Raw genomic sequence first — 27,283 nt, 5'->3', positions numbered from 1 at the left:
TCATATCATAGTCGAGCGAACCCTTAAACATTCGCTCTATCAAAACCTGTCATTTCAAAAACTTTTAAAAACATGAAACTTTTTCACATAGAGATCATTATCTTTATAATGATTATGAAAACTCTCAATCAATTAAGTACTTTAAACCAATTGAAATCGTGTAACATACATACTCTTTTAAAATCTACAAATGATTCGCACTCCTTGACTCCCTATCCACAGGACACTGTCTGCAAAGTCTCTAACATATACAAAATACCATGACATAAGTACTTTGACCCGGCAACACTCCGAACTGAGATGGAGCTCGCCAATCCAGCTGGTGGCATGGGAACATCCTATAGCCAATGTCTTTCACTCATCTGTATACACCTGCGTGGCATGAAACGCAGCCCCCGGAGAAAGGGGGTCAGTACGGAATATGTACTGAATATGTAAGGCGGTAACAAATCATAATCATAGCTTGATTTAGGAGAGAAGGAATCACAATCAAACTCAATACCTGCAGCCTTCGCTGGAAGAAGCATAAATATATACACAAGGTCTCAAAACAATCCTTAAGTAAATAATGCAAGCGAACACACATTCTTTAAGTAAATGATGCAATCTAACACACGTGCCACTTTCGACATGCTAACAAAATAGTCCCTTCGGACGGCCTTTTCCGGCATAGTAATGATGATGGCCCCTTCGGGCATGTCGCTTCCGGCATAATAATGATAATGGCCCCTTCGGCCATGCCGGTCCCGACTTAATAATAATGATGGCCCCTTCGGGCATGCCGGTCCCGACATAATAATAATGATGGACCCTTCGGGCATGTCGGTCCCGACATAATAATAATGATGGCCCCTTCGGGCATGCCGGTTCCGACATAATAATAATGATGGCCCCTTCGGGCATGCCGCTTCCGGCATAATAATAATAATGGCAACACAACTTAATCCACAAATATCAATACGAAGAAATGATGCTATGGAGTGTAAACATAAATCGTAAATGAAATGAAATAGTAAAATCTCGCACCCCCTTCGGAGTGGTTTTGAAAGTCTAAATAGTAAAATCTCGCACCCCCTTCGGGTTGGTTTTGAAAATCTAAATAGTAAAATCTCGCACCCCCTTCGGAGTTGTTTTGAAAATCTAAATAGTAAAATCTCGCACCCCCTTCGGAGTGGTTTTGAAAATCTAAATAGTAAAATCTCGCACCCCCTTCGGAGTGGTTTTGAAAGTCTAACTTTATGTTTCCTTTAGTATAAAGCTAATTTCCTCGAAATCGTTAGTAAAACCATATGCGTATAAATCAATTTTCAGGACTCAACGGGTAAGTACACTAATCGACACTTGAAGGATCATGAACACGTTTCGAGTCAATCCGAGTTAGCATAAGGAAATTATGGACATTATTTATTGTAGAAACCTCCATGAACGTTTCCAAAATAATCCGAGTTAGCATATGAAACTTAGGAACGTTATTCATTATAGAAACCTCTACGAACATTTCCAAAATGATCCGAGACCATCCACGAAATTTAGGGACATTACTACCTACAGAACTCTTTTAAAAGAAAACAAGAACTCTTTATGCTTTGCCTGTTATTCAATCGTACAATAAGCTCGACTATACTAAGTATACTTATATCAACAAGTGAATAAGAATCATTAACAAGCTCGGAATCAAGAATAGAGTTACCCCAAGATAAGTATCATAACTTACTTAGCTCTAGGACATGCCAAAAGAAAGAAAGGTAAGTCTTACATACCTTGCCCGCTTCCTAGGCTAATCTGAATTTAAATCCTTGGCTTCGCAAGATCTACAACAATATTAGTATATACCAAAAATTAGCTATAAATACTTAGAAGTCCAATCCTCAACCAACACTTTATTTACAGAAATTTCGGCAGCATTTCCCTTGTAAATACAACTATCCCCGTGAATCCAACTCGGCCAAATCATCAACAACAAATCCGAGAATTTAACTCGGCCAAATTATCAACAACAATACCAATAGTTATTCCAACAATATCCACAATCAATTCAAAACGCATACTAACGTTAGCTACTTCTTTCTACAAACTTCGACGGCGTTTCATTTATGTTCAATTCATAATTGCCCACATATCCAAGTACTAATCCGAAACCATTCAAACAATATTCAAAAGAATCTAACCAATATGCCACTCCACCCGAAACCTTCCAAATGCAACAAGGACAATAACAACACATTTCCTCCTTTCAAATTCATGACCTACACCAACAATTCACACACTAACAACATTATTTTCCATAAATACAAGAAGCTACATTCAAATCTCATTGGCTTCTAAAACAACCCACAACAATTTCAACTTCAACTTGAATCATTATACTCTCATTTTTATCATAGAATTCATGACAACAACAACCAAAATACTAAGTAAAATTAATTCGTCACTTCTACACAACACCTAGACATGCACGGCCACAACACAACATCCATATTTTCATAAATTCCATCCATTTCTACATACTACAACATCTACAAACTATCCATAACACATGAAAAGAGGATTAAACCTTACCTTTTTCCCTTAACTTCTCACTTGGCTAGGATTTGTAGCTTGCAAGAATAGATGTTTTACTTGCTCCAATGACTACTTAGCTTTGCTAGGAACCTTCCAGTTGGTTGTTTTGCTAGAAGAAAATAATTTTTGATCAATTTTTCTTGTGCCTTGTTCGGCTAAGCCCTTGGCCGAATGGCCTTCTTCTTTTTGTTCTCCAAGCTTCTTGAATTTTCTTAAGTGATAAAGATGAAAAGTGTGATGAATTAATCATCTAAATTCACATATATAATTTATCCATGTGGGCCAAGGCCCATACCATCTTGGAAGGCCACATGGCCTTTATTTTCAAGAATTATAAGTTTTCAAAAATAAACTTTTAACCCCAAATTTTCCTTAATATTTTCATGAGCCACCTTGTGAATTTCCCTTTTTACCCCTAGCCTTTCTTAATATTTCCACTTCAAAAATTTTCATAACCAACTTGTGTATTAAACAAGATCAAAATATAGCCTTGTCCTTAACTTCTTGCAATTGTCTTGAATTATTCGAATGTACAAAATGCGGGATATAACACATATTACAGGGGAAACTCTGGCAAAATTTTCGTAGAATTCCTGAGTGTTTAACATTCGAGGACGAATGTTCCAAAAGGGGGGAAGAATGTTACACCTTGGAAAATTCCCCATTAGTGTGCAGTGAATAGGCTAGAGAAGGGCATGACGTATGCGATGATTTGATAAGTAAGAAATAGCCATTGATGATCCTAATCGAGATTCAAAGAAATTTGACGTAATGGAAGAAGGTTATCAAGGAAAGCAAAGGATATGTTGCGTGTCGGGGAAGAATTATGAGCGACAAGTTATTGATGGCTTAAAGACATTTCGGAGACGAGTGATAATGTCCCTTATATTGTTATTGAGGTGTTAAACAAGTGTCAAGAAGGTTCCATAAGGATTGGAGACCAAACGAGTCGACGAGAACGAAATCGAAACAGCTGGGCATTATACGGCCCAACGTACTGGTCGTATAAATTATACTGGCCGTATGTTAGGCCGTATATTTAGCCAAAAGGGGCATCATTCATTGGACCAAACATACGTCCCGTATAAAATGTACGGACCGTATGTTGGTCCGTATATCTTGGTCGGGACTGATTTCAAGATTTAATAAAAGGACCCTCCCCTCATTTTATTTCATTTCATTTTCACTCTCCACTCTTCAAGAAACCTCTAGAACCCTCTCCATTATTCATCCACAAGAAACTAATACAAAACCATGATAACCTATACCAAATCCACGAAATCAAGTGTGTGAAACCTAAAAAAAGTTCATCTACACCAAGAAATCTCAAGGGAAGTGAGTTAGGGTTTTGGTGTAAGAAGAGAAGTTCCACTCAAGGGTTGTTCATCCATAATCTAAGGTGAGTTTTATGATCATTATTGGTTGTTTAAGGTGTTGAAAGTTAAAAACACTTGGATTGTAGAAAGATATAGGAAATGGGTCATAAATGTGGGAATAATGGCATTGTTGGGTGAAGGTTTGGATTGAATTATGAATATTGGTATGTTGTGGTTGTAAGTATGTTGTGAATGAAATTTAGACCATGGAATAAGTATTATCTATGAGAAAACGCGACAAGTGAACTATAACCACAATTATGGAGAAATTGGAGAGGAATTGTGAAATGCGGATAATGTAGATGAATGATGATTGTTGTCTATTATATTGTGAATGTTGTTATGAATGTTTGGGAGTTGATATAGAATATGGGAAAAGTTGTATAAGCAAAGGAAATACTGCCGAATTTTCTTTAGCCTTAGTAAGCACGTTAAGTATCGATTAGCTAATGTTCATGCGACTTCTCCTGAAGGTAGAAACGTGGGCATCAAAGGAGAACAAACAAGTGATAGATTAGTTAAACATAAAAGGTGTGTGAGGCTAGCCCTTTATTTCTATGGCATGAATCCTATAGCATGACTTTTCCTTCCTCTTCATGAATTTCCTATATTCCGGAAGACTAAAAGTCTATGTTCATGAATAGCTATATGAGATCAGAGATATATTATGAGCCTAATAATGATGATGATGATGAGCTTAAGTCTAAAGATTCTAGAGTTCATGATGTGATGCTGCTATAAAGTTAATGATATCGTTTATTGTATACACTCACCTTATCTACTATTTCCTTCAAGGTGAGGCAGAATGCTTATAAATGTTCCATAATGAAATCAGGGGTTAACGACTTTACGTCACCCCGATAGATTATAATTGACTTACGTTTCCAGTCATGCATTACAATAATAGTATGATGAGAATATGATAAGATTATGATAAGTACATGATGCTATCACACCGCGCCTACATGGCTGGGCAGACACCGCTAAGGCGGGTAGCGTATACACTATGTCCAGATGGCATGGGCAGACACCACTAGTGGGCAGCATGAGATGATACCCCGGACGCAGGCTAATGATTATCACACCGTACCTATATGGTCGGGCAGCTTGTACATTTATGCATACATGATATGATGATGATTATGAGTAAGCCAGCATGTGTTATTTCTTTTATAAGTGACAGTCATATACAGTTGCTCCTTATTGATGCTTCCTTTATCTCATTGAAGTATATTCATTACTTATGCCTCTCATACTCAGTACAATGTTCGTACTGACGTCCGTTTTCTTTGGACGCTGTGTTCATGCCCACAGGTAGACAGAGAGGTGATCTTGATCCGGACTCGTTGGAGCTAGTAGCCGATTTGAGAGCACTCCATTGTTCCGGAGGTGCCTTGATTATTCTTTTGTGTACATATGTATATTTTGGGCACGACGGGGTCCTGTCCCATCCATATGTCTAGTACTCTAGTAGAGGCTCGTAGATACGCTGTGTGGGTTATATGGTCTCACGAGATTACTACTGTATATATATATATATAGTTATTTTGATGGCCGAAAGGCTTATGTCTATAAAAGTATCTATGTTCTCAAATGAAAAATGATTTTTTTATGATTTGAGTATGAATTTGATAAAAGAAGACTTAATGAGTATGATGAGTAGTATAATGAGCGGTGCTCGGTGGTTAGCCCCGGGTACCCATCACGACCCCTAGGTAGGTCGTGACAGGAACAAGGATCAAGGTAACTCGAGTCGGAGAGAAAATCGTGACAACAACTATGGGGGTTACAATAACAACTACAACAATCATCGGAAATCAAATTCGTATGTCCCTCCAAAGGGAAATCAACAAAACTCTAGTCAACCACCTACTAGCGATCCCGCTAGTTCAAAAATCGAAGATAAATTGTCAAGAGTGTTGAAGAAAGTGGAATCCACTGATACCTTTTGCAAGGTGATGAGAGATGAAGTGAAATCAAATGGGCAAGTTATTAGTTCTCACTCCACCACCATTAAATAATTGGAGACCCAACTTGGCCAAATCTCGGCTATCCTCAACCAAAGGCAAAAAGGCACACTCCCTAGTGATACGGTTGCAAATCCAAGGAATGACTGTCACACCCTGATCTTATTAGGGTGTGATGGGCACACGACCCCACATACGGAGCCGAGCGAACCCGCAGACCCTGATTACACACCTAATTACAAATAAAATACATGTTGTGCTTTCGAAATCTTCCGCTTACTATTTCCAGAATTTAACAAGTCTGTAATTTTACGAAATTTATTATGCGACACACAAAATAACATATCGGCTGATGAAACCGCTTACAGACTGACTATCATTACCCACGACGCTGTCTGCAAAGTCTCTAATACTGATCGGACATCACAACATACATACCCTGACTCGGCAGCACTCCTGGAGGAAATGGAGCCCGCCAATCCACTGGACCATCTTCAGCTCATCTCGTCTAGCCATTTGTGGGTACCTGCGCGGCATGAAACGCAGCCCCCAAAGAATAGGGGGTCAGTACGGATATGTACTGAGTATGTAAGTACAGAAAACGAAACCATGACTGATATAGACAGAACAACATACAAAAACTTATTCAGAAATATCAAACGCTTATGATTTTTCTTTTCCAGACACGAATCATACTTACTCATCTCGTATACCAGACAGATTACAGAACGTACAAATTGCTTGAGTGACATCACATAGCAGACGTAATACAGAATGTACGGAAGGTCAGAATACTTACTTTCCCACATAAGTCATGCATATCAGAATCGGATATCGTATCACATACGCGGCAACCCCGGGGACAAATAACACGCCGGGACAAGTACCATATCATACAGACGATAACCTCGGGGACAAATAACACTCCGAGGAACGGTCACATCATATCATATGCATGGTGGCCTCGGGGACAGATAACACGCCGAGGAACTGATGGACAGTGCCAATGAATGCGCACGATAACATAGGCACGTGGCTGCCACTCCTGCCTTTGGCGCCACAACATATCTAACTTCCAGAAGTTTTTCTCCGATCTCCGTCACACATCACAACATAACCACGGTACCCGGGGGTGGACAGCTAACACAGCACCCCGAGCCCGGACACATCATACTTCGTAACATAACCTCGGTAACCGGGGACGGACAAATAACACAGTACCCCGGAACCGGACACATCATACTTCGGAATTCATATATGGAACCCGGCCCCCAACAGAGGACCCGGCGAACCATCCGCACGATACATACCGGCCCGGGACTCGGTGAAGGAAATCATAACATATGCACGAGCAGAGTCGTGAAGAATCAAATGCGCATAACTCAAGCTCAATAAGTTAATCAAACGTATTCTCAGAATGTCCATACAGATTACTTATTACCGATTACTTATAGATTATTCAAACATATTCTCAGAATATGCATAACAGATTCCTTATTACAGAATACTTTATGTCAAATTACTCTTAACAAAATATTTCTATCAAGGTACTTATCGCTTTTACTCAATCAGAATACATGTCCCAAATTGCTTGCATCGGATTTCCTCTAACCGACTACTTAGGTCCGAATACATATATCAAAAGGATTATGACCGAATGCCTATCGACATGTGAAGATCCAGAACAAGTTTCGGGTCAATCGGAGTTAGTATACAAAAGTTACGAGCGTTCGAAGTACAAAACGCTCTCCAATCATTTCAGAAGCTTTTCTTGGAAAACTAAAGCCGTAATCAAGTTAACTACCCTTTTAGACATGATTATGGATCAAACCAAATAGAACCTTTGGAATCATACGTACGTCGGAATACTTAAGTCAGAATAAATATATCAAAAGGGTTATGCCAGGATACTTAATTCAACCTACTTATGTCGGAATATTCAGGTCAGAGTCCATACTTGTATCTGAATTTCTCATATCGGAACACTTATGCCAAATACTTACGTCAGAACATTTGTGTCGGCACGATTAGTCCAGAATGTTTATATCAAAAATACTTAAATCACGATTCACCTATCAGACTCATTTGACACTTAAGTTAGGGAAAACATACAGATCACAAACAGACTTCGAATTACAGAGTGGAATAACCTCAAGATACATATCATATCATATCCTACATGGCTCTAGGGCATGCCAAGGAAAGAAAGGTAAGCCTCACATACCTGGGCAACGACCAACTGGTTGTGCTTACGCATCCAACTTGTTTTCTTACACGCAAGAGGGTTCATCCATCTTGTCAATCTACGTCCAAAAGGATTCATTCATTCGTTAGACTCGTTGTCACATACTTGCCTTAACCTTTCAAACACGTTTTCTTATGTTCTGCCAGAATTTCGGCAGCATCTCCTCTGTAAATGTACCAATCCCGAGAATAAGGCTCGGCCCCAAATCAACAACAACCATCCGGGAATTTAACCCGGCCAAACCAACAAAGATACTAACACACCAATAAGAGGTTCAAAACAAATTTTCACATTAGCGACTCCTACACAATTCAACATCATAATCTTATACTTAATTCGAATACTTACACTCAAACCAACATCATCGTTCATACATTCCATTTCTAATCCGAACCCAATCGAAACAATATTCCAGACCCTTTAAACAATTCACACGATATTACAAACAACTCAACCAACACTAAACACATTCTTTCCTCCCAAATTCACACATTATGTTACAATACATTCATTTACAACTTCATTTCATAAATTCAAGAAACCGCATCACGACTATATTACAATCACATTAGCTTCCAAATCAGCCCGCATAATTAAAATCTTAACTTGGATTATCAAAACTTCATTTTCCATCATAGAACTCACAACGACGACAACCAAAATACTAACAACAATTTATTCATTCCCAACTACACAAAAGGGGACCATACGGCCAACCCCCAACAATTCCATATTTCATGAATTTCTTCCAATTCCATATACTACAATACGCATGAATCCTTCATAACAATAATTTTACTACGAAGCAAAATTTACTTATTCTTTCTACTCCAAAACAGCCCACACACACGGCTACACACACCAATACACACATATTTCACAAATTTCACTCAATTCTACATACTACAACACTTCAACAATATTCATAACACATAAAAGAGGATTGGTTCTTTACCTTCATTCTTCAACCTCTCCACTTGGTTAAGGCTCATAAACCATCCATATAAGTGTTCTACTTGTTCCAGCAATTCCACCATGTTAACAAGCATCCTCCAATTAGTATATAAGCATGAAAAAAATAATCCCTCATGAACAAAATTGAGGGGCTGGTTTCGACCAGCCCCTAATCCGAACCCTCTCTCTCTCATTTTTGTTGTGTTTTGTGCTTTTGTTCTTGTCTTGAATTAATAAGGGCTCATATATATATAGACACATAATTAAGGCATGTGAGGGGCACATGCCCCTCTCTAGAATGATCTTCTATTTTCATGAAATTTTTCCATAATTAAAAGATGATCCAAATTCTTGTCTTGTACACTTTGGCCCCTAGGTTTTCCATCACATAGCCAATGTGCCCCTTTTGAACCTTCATAATTTTTTTTGTGAAATTCCCGTTCCGTCCCTCGACTTTTCTCAATATGACCATTTTACCCCTAGCCTTCCACATTGTTTCCATTGGTCTTTTTGCAAATTTCTCCTCTTGCCCTTAGGCTCTCACATTATTTTCATACTAATAATGGTCATAAATAGTATTCTTAACGACTTGTGCATTAATGAAATATTTGAAATTGGTTTCGTCCTTAACTTTCCGCGACGACTTTAAAATATTCAAACGTCCAAATACGGGTTATAACAATGACGGTGATCATAAATGCAATGCAATTACTACTAAGAGTGGAAAAACAATTGGGGAAGAGGCATTGGTGAAAGATGATGTGTTGGTTGATTATGAGAAAATGATTGAAGAACCCATTGTTGTTGAAGAAGTGACTCCAAAGAAGAAGCGGGCTGGTATTGAAAAGCCCATTTTTGTTGAAGATGTTCAGGAAATTAATGATGCTTCAAAAGGCAAGGAAGCTGTATAGGAGGTTCCAAGAGCTTCACCGCCCGTTCTAAAGCCTCCTCCTCCATTTCCTCAACGATTGACAAAGAAAGCGGATGATGGAAAATTGCTCAAATTTATAGAGAGATTGAAAGGGCTTTCAATTAACATCCCCTTGGTGGAAGCACTTGAACAAATGCCCGGTTATGCCAATTCATGAAAGCTCTTGTGACCAAGAGGGCATGCTAGTTTTGAAACAATGGGAGTTACACATCATTATAGCTCTATTGTGACAAAGGCCTTGGCTCAAAAGAAAGAAGATCCGGGAGCTTTCACTATCCCTTGCACAATTGGCATGTATAAATTTGGCAAAGCACTATGTGATCTTGGAGCAAGCATTAACTTGAAGTCGCTTGCTATTTTCAACAAATTGGGTTTGGGCACTCACCAAACAACAACAATGAGATTGCTAATGGTGGATAGAACCGTGAAGAGACCGGTTGGTATCCTCTATGATGTGCTTGCAAAGGTTGATCGATTCATTTTTCCGGCCGATTTTGTGATCTTGGATTGTGAAGTTGATTTTGAGGTACCCATGATCTTGGGGAGACCTTTCTTGGCCACGGGGAATGTTCTTGTAGATGTGGAGAGGAGTGACCTAAAATTTAGAATAAATATGAAGAAGTCACTTTCCATATTTGCAAGTCAATGAAACAACCGGCGGATATGAGTGTCGTGTTGATTACTGATACGATTGATGAAGCCATGGATACAACCATTGAGCATGAGCATGTGGGTGATATGTTGGTGGCGGTGGCAATGAACTATCAGGGGGAAGATGATGAAGAGTTTGAGGAGACAGTTAATGCATTTATTAGGCTGGGGTCATACTATTACAATCCAAAGAAGCTTGATCTTGATTTAGAAAACCGTGTTACTCCTCCCGCAAAGCCTTCCATTATTGAGCCCCCTACCTTGGAACTCAAACCTCTTCCTTCACACTTGAGGTATGAATTCCTTGGTCCTAACAACACATTTCCCGTGATTATTTTCGCCCGGTTGACGGATGAACAACGAGAAAAGTTGTTAGTAATCTTGATAAGATATAAAAAAAAAAGCTATTGGTTGGTGTATTGCAGATATCCAAGAGATCCCACCCGGCATTTTTACACATAAAATTTAACTTGATGAAGAATGTGAACCAAGTGTTGAACATCAAAGGAGGTTGAATCCTCCTACGCAAGAGGTTGTGAAGATCAAAATCATAAAGTGGTTAGATGTCGGTGTTGTGTATCCTATATCAGATAGCTCTTGGGTTAGTCCGGTTCAATGTGTGCCCAAAAAGGGTGGACTCACCGTTGTTGTAAATGCTAAAAATGAATTGATTCCCACCCGTACGGTCACCAGATGACAAGTTTGCATGGATTATTGGAAGTTCAACAAGTGGACGAAAAAGGACCACTTCCCAATGCCATTTATGGATCAAATTCTTGATAGGCTTGCGGGAAGGGATTATTATTGCTTTCTTGATGGTTATTCCGGGTACAACTAAATCACCAATGCTTTCGAGGATCAAGAAAAGACTACGTTCACTTATCCTTATGGGATCTTTGCTTTCAATAGGATGCCCTTTGGGATATGTAATGCACCCGCAACTTTTTAACATTGCATGATGTCTATTTTCTCGGACATGGTTGAGGAGTCCATTGAAATCTTCATGGACGACTTTTTCATAGTAGGGAATTCCTTTGATGAATTCTTGGAGAATCTTACCCAAATGTTGAAAAGATGTGAAGAGATGAACTTGGTTCTTATTTGGGACAAGTGTCACTTCATGGTTAGAGAAGGCATTGTCTTGGGACACAAGATTTCAGAAAAGGGGCTTGAGGTTGATCAAGCTAAAATTGAGGTTATTGTCAAGCTTCCTCCCCCAATCTCCGTCAAAGGTGTTCGTAGCTTCCTTGGGCATGCCGGGTTTTATAGAAGATTCATTAAGGATTTATCCAAAATAGCCAACCCTCTATTCAAATTGTTAGAGAAAGTGTCGAAGTTTGTATTAGATGATGCTTGTTTGAAGGCATTTGAGGACTTGAAGGAGAGACTCACATCGGCTCCAATCATCATTGCTCCGGATTGGTGTTACACCTTGGAAAATTCCCCGTTAATGTACAATAAATAGGCTAGCGAGGAACATGAGGTATACGATGATCTGGAGAAGTGAGAGATAGCATTTGAAGATCCTAATCGAGATTCAAAGACATTCGACCAAAAAGAAAAAGTTTGGTAAAGAAAGTAAAGGATATGTTGCGTTTTGGGTAAGAATTACGAGTGACGAGTTAATGATGTCTTGGAGACGAGTGAAAACGTCCCTTAGATTGGTATTGAGGAGCTAAAAAAGTGTCAAGCAGGTTCCATAAGGATAGAAGATCAAACGAGTCGACGAGAACGAAAACGGAACAACTGGACACTATACGGCCCAACATATGGATCATATAAATTATACTGGGCGTATGTTAGGCCGTATATATGGTCAGGACTGTTTCTGGAATAAATATACGGCCAAACATACGGCCCGTATAAATTATACGGACCGCATGTTGGTCCGTATATACGGTCGGGACTGTTTTGGTTCATTAAATAAGGGATTCAAGATTTATTTCATTTCATTCCTATATCACACCCCTTCTCTCTAAAATATCTCTCTACATTTAAGGATTATTAGTGATCAACAACATAAATCAAGTGAATCAAGTGTAAGAAAATCCATTAAAGATCATTCAAGTCAAGAAATCTCATTGGAGATGAACTAGGGTTTTGCTCAAGTGGAGTATTATCAACCAAGGCTTGTTCCTACAACATCTAAGGTAAGATTTATGGTATTTATATGTTTTTTAGGTATTTAAGAGTTGAAATACTTGGATTGTAGAAGGGTATAGAAAAATGGGTCATGAATGTGGAATAATGCCATTTTGAGTAATAGCTTGAATTGAGTCGTGATTCTTGATGTGTTGTGATATAAATATGTTATAAATGATGTTGAGGACATGGGATAGGCAATGTATGTGAATGGACGTAGTCGTGTGTTATGACCATAGATATGGGTGATTGAAGGTAAATTGAGAAATGTGGGTAATGTGGATGAATAATGGCTATTGTTACAGTATTGTGAATGTATTATTAACGTTTGGGAATTGATATACGCTATAGTGTAATGTCGTATAACTAGAGGAGACGTTGCCCGATTTTCTCTAGTTTTTGTCATGTATGCTAGCTAGCTATCGATTCTAATGATAGTATGACTTTAATGAAAGTAAGAATGCGAACGTTGAAGAAGAACGTGCAAGTGTTAAATAGCTGAACGGAAAGGTGCGTAAGGCTCACCCTTCTTTCTTAAGGCATTTTTCTTTGGCCAAACGTCTAAACCTTCTATAAGACTATGATATCCTATAAATGATTTGATCTTCCGAGCTAGTAAGCTCACGATTCTTGATATGCTATGATTGTACTAAGTTCCTCATAGGACGAGTAAGCCTATAAGATAGATGTAATGAATGACGACAATAGTGATAATGACATCGATGACGACAATAGTGATAATGACATCGATGACGACTATAATGGTAATAGCGATGACGATAACGATGACGATGATGATAGTGATGATAATAGTAAAGATGCTTATGAGCTTATATGTATGTATGCCTATGCATGGCTATTATGAAACGGGCGCGCACCACTGCAGTTGGGTACGGACAACACTGAGCCTTGGTAGGGCCAGGTATGTGTAACACTGAGCCTTGGTTGGCCAGGTATGTATGATCACCGAGCCTAGTTATGGTCGGGTACGTGAAACATCGAACCTTCGTGGTCGGATATGCTATGTAAATGAGATGTGTATGATATGAATATGTATGTGCTATGGTAGATATATGATATAGATATGAGTATGAAGACGAATATGATATGAATACAAAATATAATATGTACACGATATGAATGTGAATAAGTCTACATAAATGAGTACGAATGTGAATATGGATACGGATACGGAGGTATGTACCCAAACACGCAAGCGATATGGAAAGATCTTAAGTGAGGAAAGTAAGTGCCCATGATGATGATATTACTATCTCCCATCTTATGTTGTTTCTTATGTTGTACACTATGCTTCTATATTGATATTGATCATGCTTTACATAGTCAGTACATTCTTCGTACTGACGTCCTTTTGTTTGTGGACGCTACGTCATGCCCGCAGGTGCATAGGGAGACAGACTTGATCCATAGCTACATTCTCAGAGACTACATAGCAGAGCTCCATTTTATTCGGAGCTATAGCTTTTAGGTATTTATTCTTTTGTGTACATAATTATGGGCATAGCGGGGTCCTGTCCCGCCTATATGATATGTGATACTCTCCTTAGAGGCTCGTAAACATGTGTATATGGTTAGATATGTCTGGCCTTGTCGGCCTATATTTTGTATATCATTTTGATAGCCCTGTCGGCTCATGTGCATTGATGTGGCATAGATGCCAATGATGATATAAAGGTATTGCTGTCCAATGGGACTAGCATGATCAATGAATAGAAATGTATGTTTAATTATGTGGCTCACCTAGATGTAGGTGTAAGTGTAAGCCAAGGGGTGCCCGGGTGGGCTAGCACCGAGTGCTCGTCGCAGCTCCCTAGTCGGGTCGTGAAAAAAGTGGTATCAGAGCAGTTCAGTCCTAGGGTGTGTCTATGAGCCGTGTCTAGTAGAGTCTTGGTTATGGGTGTGTTACGCGCCACACTTATAAACAAGAAGCTGCGGACATTTTAGGAATAAATGACCTTCTTTCTTTACAAGAATCATGCGATAGAGCTATGATATAAGCACTTCTTGTTTCTTAACCGTGTGTTTTGTATTTTAGAAATTCCTGTAAAGATAAAGGCTACAGCAGCCCAAAAGGGAAAGACGGTGGCAGAAAAGCGGGCTAAAAGAGCGCCGCCACCGGTAGTAGAGGAAAGTGAGTCCCAGAGCGTGGCTCAATCTCAGTCCTCCCGTTCAGTACCTATATTAGAGGAGCGTGAGGGAGCCTCAGCCCCAGCTCCAGCACCTCCGGCTCCTCCACCAGATGCTTCAGGCCAAGATGTAAAAGAGGCCATACATTTGCTTACTCAGTTGGTTGCTGCCCAGACTCAGCGGCAAAGTACAGGGCAGGGTGATAGGGCTGTTAGCGCAAGGGCCCGTGACTTCATTACCTTGAACCCTCCAGAATTCTTTGGGTCAAAGATGGATGAGGACCCTCAGGACTTTGTTGATGGTATGTTGAGGACGTTTCAGTTGATACATGCTTCGGACACCGGATCGGTGGAGTTAGCGTCATACAGATTAAGGGATGTCTTGATCTTAGCGTCATACAGATTGAGGGATGTCTTGATCCATTGGTACACAGTTCGGATGGCTTCACGGGAGACAATGCACCTCCCCCGGTATGGCAAGAGTTCATCGATGCTTTCCTCTGACATTATATGCCTCCAGAAGTTCGGCGAGCTAGGGCTGATAAATTCTTAAACTTGAAGCAAGGTAGCATGAGTGCTCTAGAGTATAGTCTCCGCTTCAATTCCTTGGCTAGGTATGCTTCGGCCATGGTAGCGGATATGGGTGACCGAGTGCATCGATTTGTGAAAGGCCTAGGGCCGCATTTGATGGATAGGTGCTTGATTGCGTCCCTTCAGGACAATATGGATATTGCACGCATTCAGGCTCATGCTCAGAACTTAGAAGAAAGTCTGCAACAGCAAAGAAGTGAACGCGAGCATGATATGGTACATGGCAAGAGGGCCAGATCTTCGGGTCTGATGAGCGAGTTCCGAGGTGGGCACAGGCAGTAATTTTCCAGGCATTCAGGCTATTCTATGACCAGTGCACCTCCACGGTTTTCAGGCCAGTGATTCGATAGATCTATTCGTTCCGGGCTGAGTCAGAGTTTTTCAGGGCCTCAGTTCAGAGGTGATTCAGGACAGGCAAGGCCACCCGTACCACGATGTTCCCAGTGTGGGAAGTTACATTGAGGTCAGTGCCGATTGGGTTAAGAGGCTTGCTATTCATGTGGTCGGCCAGGCCATATTATGCGTGACTGCCATTCGATTCATGGTAGAGGTAGGACCCAGCCATCAGGGTCAGTAGTTGGATCTTCATATTCTATGCGCCCTATGGGGCCAGGTTCACAGGCGCCAGTCGGCCATGGTAGAGGCAGAGGGAGAGCCCCCAGTTCTAGCGGTCCTCAGCACCGTGTTTATGCTTTGGCTGGACGCCAAGATCTTGAGTCTTCTCCTGACGTGGTCACAGGTTTATTATCGGTATTTTCTCATGATGTATATGCTTTGATTGATCCGGGCTCCACATTGTCATATGTTACTCCATATATTGCGGGTCGATTTAGAGTCAAGCCGGAGTCGATTAAACCTTTTGAGGTGTCTACACCCATGGGTGAATCGGTAATAGCTAGCTGAGTATATAGAAATTGTATAGTTGTGATTTGTGACCGTCGTACTATGATTGACTTGCATGAGTTAGAAATGGTGGATTTCGATGTTATTATGGGCATGGATTGGTTGGCTTCTGCCTATGCCAATGTTGATTGTATAATGAAAGTGGTTTGTTTCTAATTTCCGGGAGAACCAGTCTTAGAATGGAAAGGGAATACGGCGTCACCAAAAGGTACGTTTATTTCCTATCTAAAGGCAAGGAAAATGATCATAAAAGGTTGCATTTATCAACTAGTTCGGGTTCAAGATGTAGAAGCTGAATCGCCAACTCTGTAGTCAGTTCCCGTAGTAAATGAATTTCCGAATGTGTTCCCGGAAGAGCTTCTAGGCCTTCCTCCCGAGCGGGAGATTGATTTTTCTATTGATGTGTTGCCAGGCACTAAGGCTATATCTATTCCTCCTTATAGAATGGCTCCAGCAGAATTGAAAGAGTTGAAGGAGCCGTTGAAAAACTTGCTTGAGAAAGGCTTCATTAGGCCTAGTTCATCCCCGTGGGGAGCACCCGTATTGTTTGTCCGAAAGAAAGATGTCTCCTTGAGAATGTGCATTGATTATCGACAATTGAATAAGGTGACGATTAAGAATAAATATCCTCTTCCGAGGATTGATGACTTATTTTATCAATTACAATGTGCCAAATGGTTCTCAAAGATCGATTTGAGGTCCGGGTATCATCAAGTGAGAGTTAGGGAGAAAGATATCCCTAAGACAGCTTTCAGAACAAGATATGGTCATTTTGAGTTCCGGGTAATGTCATTTGGGCTAACTAATGCACCAGCAATGTTTATGGATTTGATGAACAATGTGTTCAGGCCCTTCCTGGATTTATTTGTGATTGTATTCATCGATGATATCTTGGTGTATTCTAGATCCGAGGCAGAGCATGCAGATCATTTGCGTACTGTCCTCTGAGTTCTTCGAACTCGAGAGTTGTTTGCAAAATTCTCCAAGTGTGAGTTTTGGTTGAACTCAGTGACATTCCTGGGGAATATTGTTGCAGCTAATGGTATTCGGGTAGATAGTCAAAAGATTGAGGCCGTGAAGACCTGGCCAAGGCCCACGACTCCTACGGAGGTTCGCAGCTTTCTGGGCTTACCAGGTTATTAAAGGAGATTTGTTGAAGGTTTTTCTTCTATTTCTGCCCCACTCACAAAGTTGACCCAGAAATCAGCAAAGTTTCAACGGGCAGATGCTTGTGAACGTAGCTTCCAAGAGTTGAAAGATAGATTGACTTCCGCCCCAGTCTTGACACTTCCAGAGGGATTGGAAGGATATGTTATTTATTGCAATGCTTCAGTCATTGGGCTAGGCTGTGTATGATGCAACATGGTAAGGTGATTGCGTATGCTTCAAGGCAATTGCGGAAACATGAGAAGAATTATCCAACCCATGATCTAGAATTGGCCGCAGTGGTTCACGCATTAAAGATATGGAGACATTATTTATATGGTGTCCATGTGGATATTTATACCGATCATAAGAGTCTTCAGTATATCATCAAGCAGAAAGAGTTGAATTTGCGACAACAACGATGGTTGGAATTGCTAAAGGATTATGATGTTGATATCTTGTATCACCCCGGAAAGGCAAATGTTGTGGCTGATGCTCTTAGCCGCAGATCTATGGGAAGTTTATGTGATGTACGACTAGAGAAGAGAGAAATGACCCGTGAACTCCAGCAGTTAGCTAGACTAGGAGTTCGAGTAGTGGACCCAGGTAGCAGAGGAACTACTATGCAGAATCCGGCAGTCTCGTCGCTAGTAGCGGAAGTGAAAGAGCGGCAATACGAAGATTCCATGCTAAGGCATTATAGAGATGCACTCCCCCAGAAAGAGGAGTCATCATTTGATCTTTCAGGAGACGGAGTTCTCCAATGTCGAGGCAGATTATGTGTTCCCGATGTGGCATGTCTACGCCACCAAATATTGAGAGAAGCTCATTGTTCTCGTTATTCTGTTCACCCCGGAGCGACGAAAATGTATCATGATCTTAAGTCTATATATTGGTGGAATGGGATGAAGAAAGATATAGCGGAATTCGTAGCTCAATGTCCCAATTGTCAACAAGTGAAAATCGAGCACCAAAAGCCGGGTGAATTGTTACAAGCTATAGAATTTCGACTTGGAAGTGGGAAGTAATTAACATGGACTTCATTACAGGCTTACCCCGTTCTCGACGTAAGTATGATTCCGTATGGGTGATTATGGATAGACTCACAAAGTCAGCTCATTTCTTACCAGTCAAAACGACATATGCGGCAGAAGATTATGCAAAGCTTTATGTTAAAGAGATAGTGCGACTCCATGGTGTTCAAGTATCTATTATTTCTGATAGAAGGACTCAATTTACAGCCAATTTTTGGAAGTCTTTCTAAGAGGGTTTAGGGACCCAAGTGAGCCTTAGCACGGAATTTCACCCGCAGACTGATGGACAAGCTGAGCGTACCATTCAGACTCTCGAAGATATGTTCCAGGCATGTATGATAGATTTTGGAGGAAATTGGGATGATCAACTGCCACTCATTGAATTTGCTTACAATAATAGTTATCATTCTAGCATCCAAATGGCACCGTGTGAAGCTTTATATGGGCGAAAGTGTAGATCCCCAATTGGGTGGTTCGAGACAAGAGAGACCAAACTAATAGGGCCAAACATGGTCCAGCAAGCCATAGAGAAAGTCAAGCTCATACAAGATCGGTTGTTAGCAGCCCAAAGTCGTCAAAGTCCTATGCCGATAATCGTCGAAGAGACTTAGAGTTCCAAGTGAAAGATTGGGTATTCTTGAAAGTGTCACCGATGAAAGGTGTCATGAGATTTGGCAAAAAAGGGAAGCTTAGTCCCTGGTATATTGGGCCTTATGAGATTGTACGAAAGATAGGCAAAGTGTCCTATGAGTTAGATTTACCTCCGGATTTGGAGTCAGTCCATCCAGTTTTCCATGTCTCGATGCTTCAGAAATGTGTTGGAGATCCTGCTAGGATCGTCCCAGTAAATGATGTCCAAGTGACAAAAAGGCTAACTTATGAAGAAATACCCATTGCCATATTAGATAGGCAAGTACGGAGGCTTAGAAACAAAGAAGTGGCCTCAGTTAAGGATTTATGGAGGAGCAGTAAACGATAAGAAATGACATGGGAAGCGGAAAAAAGTATGTGATCCAGATACCAGCATTTATTTTAGCCTTTTGGAGAGGTCCACGATGAGACGTCAAGATCATGAGGTACGTATGCTGTCCTTTTATGCTTTTTGGTCGTGTGTGGCCAAATTTTATTGCTATTATATTGTGGCCCTGTGAGGCATTGTTATTATGGGATGTTGTGACAGGATGGTAGTGCCATATTATAGGGGAGACTCTGGCGAAATTTTCGTAGAATCCCCGAGCGCTTAACATTCGAAGACGAATGTTCCAAAGGGGGGGAGAATGTTACACCTCGGAAAAATCTTCCGTTGATGCATAAGTGGATAGACTAGTGAAGAGTACGAGTATACGGTACTTCAATGAGTAAGAAATGACATTTGACGACCCTAAGTAAGATTTCAAAGACATCCGATGTTAGACGAGAAAGTTGTCAAGAGAAGACAAGGCATACGATAGGTATCGGAAAAATAATACGAGTAACGAGTTAATGAGGACTTAATGATGTCTCAGAGAAGAGTGATAATGTCCCTTAGATTGGTATTGAGGTGTTTAACAAGTGCTAAGGAGGTTCCATAAGGATTGGAGATCGAACGAGTCGACGAAACGAACTTAGGAACCACTGGGGATTATACGGCCAAACATACTGGCCGTATAAATTATACGGTCCGTATGTTTGGGACCGTATAATCATCCCAAAATGGCCCAAATTTCTGGAACAAATATACGGCCAAACATACGACCCGTATAAATTATACAGACCGTATGTTGGTCCGTATATATGGTCGGAACTGTTTTGGTTCATTAAATAAGAGATTCAAAATTTATTTCATTTCATCCCTATATCACACCCCTTCTCTCTAAAACATCTCTCTACATTTATTCCACAAGAATTCAAGGATTATTAGTGATCAACAACATAAATCAAGTGAATCAAGTGTAAGAAAACCCATTAAAGATCATTCAAGTCAAGAAATCTCATTGGAGATGAACTAGGGTTTTGCTCAAGTGGAGTATTATCAACCAAGGCTTGTTCCTACAACATCTAAGGTAATATTTATGGTATTTATATGTTGTTTGAGGTATTTAAGAGTTGAAATACTTGGATTGTAGAAGGGTATAGAAAAATGGGTCATGAATGTGGAATAATGCCATTTTGAGTAATAGCTTGAATTGAGTCATGATTCTTGATGTGTTGTGATGTAAATATGTTATAAATGACGCTGAGAACATGGGATAGGCAATGTATGTGAATGCACATAGTCGTGTGTTATGACCATGGATATGGGTGATTGAAGGTAAATTGAGAAATGTGGGTAATGTGGATGAATAATGGCTATTGTTACAGTATTGTGAATGTATTATTGACTTTTGAGAGTTGATATACGCTATAGAGGAATGTCGTATAACTAGAGGAGACGTTTCCCGATTTTCTCTAATTTTCGTCATGTATGCTAGCTAGCTATAGATTCTAATGATAGTATGACTTTAATGAAGGTAAGAACGCGAACGTTGAAGGAGAACGTGCAAGTGTTAAATAGCTGATCGGAAAGGTGTGTAAGGCTCACCCTTCTTTCTTAAGGCATGGTTCTTTGGCCAAACGTCTAAACCTTCTATAAGACTATGATATCCTTCAAATGATTTGATCTTCCGAGCTAGTAAGCTCACGATTCTTGATATGCTATGATTGTACTAAGTTTCTCATATGACGAGTAAGCCCATAAGATAGATGTAATGAATGACGACAATAGTGATAATGACATTGATGACGACTATAATTGTAATAGCGATGACGATAACGATGATGATAGTGATGATAATAGTAAAGATTCTTATGAGTTTATATGTATGTGTGCCTATGCATGGCTATTATGAAACCCCGAGCTTATATGGCCAGGTAGAATATATAGATGTATATGTATGTATATGATGACGCGCGCGCACCACTGCAGTTAGGTACGGACAACACTGAGCCTTGGTAGGGCCAGGTATGTGTAACACTGAGCCTTGGTTGGCCAGGTATGTATGATCACCGAGCCTAGTTATGGCCGGGTACGTGAAACACCGAACCTTCGTGGTTGGGTATGCGATGTAAATGAGATGTGTATGATATGAACATGTATGTGCTATGGTAGATATATGATATAGATATGAGTATGAATACGAATTTGATATGATTACAAAATATAATATGTACACGATATGAATGTGAATAAGTATACATAAATGAGTACGAATGTGAATATGGATACGGATACGGAGGTATGTACCCAAACATGCAAGCGATATGGAAAGATCTTATGTAAGGCAAGTAAGTGCCCATGATGATGATATTACTATCTCCCATTTTATGCTGTTTCTTATGTTGAACACTATGCTTCTATATTGATATTGATCATGCTTTACATACTCAGTACATTCTTCGTACTGACGTCCTTTTGTTTGTGGACGCTGCGTCATGCCCGCAGGTGTACAGGGAGACAGACTCGATCCATAGCTACATTCTCAGAGACTACATAGCAGAGCTCCATTTCATTCGGAGCTATAGCTTTTGGGTACTTATTCTTTTGTGTACATAATTATGGGCATAGCGGGGTCCTGTCCCGCCTATATGATATGTGATACTCTCCTTAGATGCTCGTAGTCATGTGTATATTTTTAGATATGTCTGGCCCATTCGGCCTATATTTTGTATATCATTTTGATAGCCTTGTCGGCCCATGTGCATTGATGTGGCATAGATGCCAATGACGATATAAAGGTATTGTTGTAGAATGGGACTAGCATGATTAATGAATAGAAATGTATGTTTAATTATGTGGCTCATCTAGATGTAGGTGTAAGTGTAAGCCAAGGGGTGCCCGGATGGACTAGCACCGGGTGCTCGTCGCGGCCCCCTAGTAAGGTCGTGACAAAATGGGAAGTGATCAATATGGATTTTATTGTGGGGTTACCTCGTTCCCGAGGCAAGTATGATTCTATATGGGTGATCATGGACAGACTCACGAAAGCAACTCACTTTCTTCCGGTTAGAACTACCTACTCAGCAGAAGATTGTGCGAGATTGTATCTCAAAGAAACTGTGCAACTCCATGGTATTCCACTGTCCATTATCAAAGATAGAGGAGCACAGTTTACAGCCAAGTTCTGGAAGTCCTTTCAAGAAGGTCTAGGTACTCAGGTGAGGCTTAGTACGACATTCCATCCACAAACTGATGGGCAAGCCGAACGCACTATTCAGACTCTGGGAGATATGCTACGAGCATGTGTGCTGGATTTAAGTGGTAGTTGGGATGATCACCTACCCCTTATTGAATTTTCATACAACAATAGTTATCATTCCAGTATTCAAATGGCACCGTATGAAGCTTTATATGGAAGGAAATGCAGGTCCCCAATCGGATGGTTTGAAATAGGAGAAGCACAGCTAGTAGGCCCTGAATTGATTCAACAAGCAGCAGAAAAAGTCAAAATCATCCGAGATCGATTGTTGACAGCCCAAAGTCGCCAGAAGTCTTATGCGGACAATCGCTGACGAGACTTAGAATTTCAGGTTGATGATTGGGTATTTTTGAAAGTATCGCCAATGAAAGGAGTGATGAGATTTGGCAAGAAAGGGAAGTTAAGTCCTCGATACATTAGGCCTTACAAAATTATCCGCAAGGTGGGTCGTGTAGCCTATAAATTGGACTTGCCTTCATAGCTTGAGTCAGTTCATCCAATCTTTCATGTCTCGATGCTCCGTAAGTGTGTTGGATATCCTACAAGGATTATTCCGATTGGTGATGTTCAGGTGACAGAAAAGCAAGCATATGAAGAAGTGTCCGTTGCCATTTTAGACAGGCAAGTGAGAAAACTTCGATATAAAGAAGTAGCTTCAGTCAAAGTCTTATGGAGAAATCACAACCGAGAAGAATTAACTTGGGAAGCGAAAGAGAAAATGAAATCTACGTATCCACAATTATTCCAACCCCCAGGAGAGATTCAAGATGAAACGCCAACAATATAAGGTATGTACGCTTACTTTTTATGCTTTTGGTCGTGTGTGACCATAGATATGTTGCTATTATGTTGTAGCCCTGTGAGGCAATGATATTATGGGTTGTTGTGACAGGATGGTAGTGTCATATTACAGGGGAAACTCTGGCAAAATTTTCGTAGAATCCCGAGTGTTTAACATTCGAGGACGAATGTTCCAAAAGGGGGGGGGGGGGGAGAATGTTACACCTTGGAAAATTCCCCGTTAATGTACAGTAAATAGGATAGCGAGGAACACGAGGTATACGATGATTCGAAGAAGTGAGAGATAGCATTTGATGATCCTAATCGAGATTCAAAGACATTCGACCAAAAAGAAGAAGTTTGGTAAAGAAAGTAAAGGATATGTTGCGTTTTGGGTAAGAATTACGAGCGACGAGTTAATGATGGCATAATTATGTCTTGGAGACGAGTGAAAAAGTCCCTTAGATTGGTATTGAGGTGCTAAACAAGTGTCAAGAAAGTTTCATAAGGATCGGAGATCAAACGAGTCGACGAGAACGAAAACGGAACCACTGGACACTATACGGCCCAACATACGGACCGTATAAATTATACTGGCCGTATAATTGGCCAAGAGGGACATCACAATCTGGACCAAACATACGGTCCAACATATGGTCAGTGAAAAATATACGGACCATATGTTGGTCCATATAAGTTGGTCGGGACAGGTTCAACATTTAATATAAGGACCTCTCTCATTTCATTTTATTTCATTCCCACTCTCCACAAGTCAAGAAACCTCTAGAATATTCTCCATCACTCATCCACAAGAATTCAAGGGAAAACCAAGATCAACTACTTCAAATCCATGAAAACAAGTGTGTGAAACCTAGTAAAAGTTCATCCAAGCCAAGAAATCCCAAGAGAAGTGAAATAGGGTTTTGGTGCTAGAAGAGTATTTCCATTCAAGGGTTGTTCATCCATCATCTATGGTAAGTTTCATGACAATACCATGTTGTTTAAGGTATTGAAAGGCTAAGACACTTGAATTGTAGAAAGATATAGAAAATGGGTCATAAATGAGGGAATAGTGTCATTGTTGAATAGTGGTTGGGATGAATCATGAATGTTGTTATGTTGTGATTGTGAGTATGTTATAAATGAAATTTAGACCATGAAACAAGTATTATATATGATAAAACGTGATAATGAGCTATAACCATAGATGTGGAGAAATTGAAAAGAAATGGTGAATTGTGGTAAATGTATACAAATGATGATTGTTGTTTGCCATATTGTGAATGTTGTTGTGAGCGTTTGGGAGTTGATATAGAATATGAGAAAAGTAGTATAAACCAAGGAAATGCTGCCCAATTTTCCCTAGAAATAGCAACGCGTTCTTATAGTCGATTAACTAATGTTAATGCGAATCCTCTTGATGGTAGAAACGTGGATATCGAAGGAGAGGAAGCGAGCGATAGATTAGCTAAACGTAAAAGGTATGTGAGGCTAGTCCTTTATTTCTAATGGCGCATGAATCCTATATCATGACTCTTCTTTCCTCTTTATGAATTCTTACATTCCGGAAAGCTAAAAGTCTATGTCCATGAATAGCTATATAAGATAAGAGATATGTTATGAGTCCTAAAATGATGATGATGAGTTAAAGTATAGATGTTATATCCCGTACTTTCGCGTATTCGGGAAATATTCGAGATAATTTTGATTTATAAGGAATAAGGCCATATGTTGAATTGAATTAATATATGTGTGGGTTGTTTATGAAAATATGGATGTGGAAACACGGAGGGAAGCCAAGGGCAAAGATTGAAATTTCGGGAATTACAAAACGAGAATTATCATTAATTGGGCTCAAAATAAAGGATGAAAATTTTGGCCCAACAAGAGAGGGGTGGCCGGCCAACTAGGGCCCAACCCACCACTTTAATTAATTTTCCATGTGCAAATTATATAAGGATCATTATCATATAGAAACTTCAAGAAGTTAACAAGGAGAAAAACAAGACAAACAAGAGCAAGAGAATTGAGGGCATTCGGCCCTCTTGCCCCATTTTCACCTCCCAAAAATTATGATCCAAAAATTATTCTCTTGTGGTTTTACCACTAATTTAAGGGTCCTCTACAACATGGTGCAATTGTTTTGGAAGAAGAAGCACTTATTCCTTCAAGTTGACCTCATATTCAAGTGAAGAAGATTAGGGAAAAAGGTAAGAATTCATTCATTTTTATGATGTTATGAAGGTTTGTTTGTGTTGTAATATGTAGAAATGAGTTGAAAGTATGGAAAAATGGAAGATTTCAAAGTGGGTATGGAATATGGTTTATGGCCGTGTGTGTGCATACAATGTGTGTTTATGGTGAATTGAAGGTATGTTGTATTCTAGTTGTGGTTGTGGTGAAATGCACATTGGAAATGAAAGTTGAATGAATTTAATAGAAGTTGGAAATATAGGGATGTAGCCGTGTGGTACCTTAGTGGAATGGGAATGATTTAATTTGATTAACATGTTAGTTGTGATATTGTGATTCTTGCAATGTAAATGAAAGTAAAATGATATGAGTTTGCATTGAAATGGAATGTAGGAGCTTATGTCGTTTCGGTACGATTTTATGACATTATGAAAAATGAAGTTGTTGGGTTGCAAATTATGATGATCATTGATAGATTTGGAAGATGGAAACATGTTATGAATATGTATGCCAAAGGTTAGAAGCTTTGGATGAATTATGACTTTATCGGGAAGTTTGTATATTATGTATATCTTGTGAATACCTTGTGGACATGATATGAAATGCTTCCAAATTGTGTTGTAATGATCTTGATTACTAATGAATATGAGAATGTTGATATTGATTGGAAATGCGAAGTTGGGATGAAGGTTGCCATATTATGTTGGAAGGATACTAGTTGTGTTATATTGTGTCATATAGTGATTGTTGTTGTTGTTGTTGATATTGTTGTTGGGATGTTGTTGATTGATTTGGTCGAGTTGAATTCTCGGGGGTGCTATATGTATAGGGGAGGTGCTGCCGAAATTTCGGTAGACAAATATGAGTTAAGTTGAATTCGTAGAACCTATAACTCACAATTGGTAAATGTGACCATTTGCAGATTTTTGACGAAACGGGAAGTGAGATTGGAAAGGCGTAAGGAGCTTGAAAGGTATGTAAAGCTATCCCGATTCTTCTTTTGGCATGTCCTAGAAGTACTAGGATCGGATTCACGCCTCGGAGAATATTCTGCTCATCGGAATCCGCGTCGGAAATCGTTACATTTTCGTTCAATAGAATTGAACCCTTTTTGTGTGCTTTCTTGAAAATTATGCAAACTTTCCCTAAACTATTTGGAAAGCTATAGAATGTCCGTAGAACCTTCGTAGGTGACCCCATAAGCTTAAAATGCGTGATTGGAGCCCACCGCCTTGCTTGTCCGAGGTGGGCCCACTATTTCCGATTTTACCCTTATGATGAGTTGCAACTTGATTTCAAGTGATTTTTAAGAAAACGTCCTAACTACTTTTCCAACTACTAATGATACTTATTCTGAATACTATATTGAGTCTCTGTAGAAGTACGATATTTCGTATTACAATTAGTTTCCTACTATTCCCGCTTTGCTCTTTTATTATACTATTGC

Source organism: Lycium barbarum, chromosome 2 (assembly GCF_019175385.1).
Source record: "Lycium barbarum isolate Lr01 chromosome 2, ASM1917538v2, whole genome shotgun sequence".
NCBI lineage: Eukaryota > Viridiplantae > Streptophyta > Magnoliopsida > Solanales > Solanaceae > Lycium > Lycium barbarum.
This window is presented reverse-complemented; position numbering follows the sequence as displayed.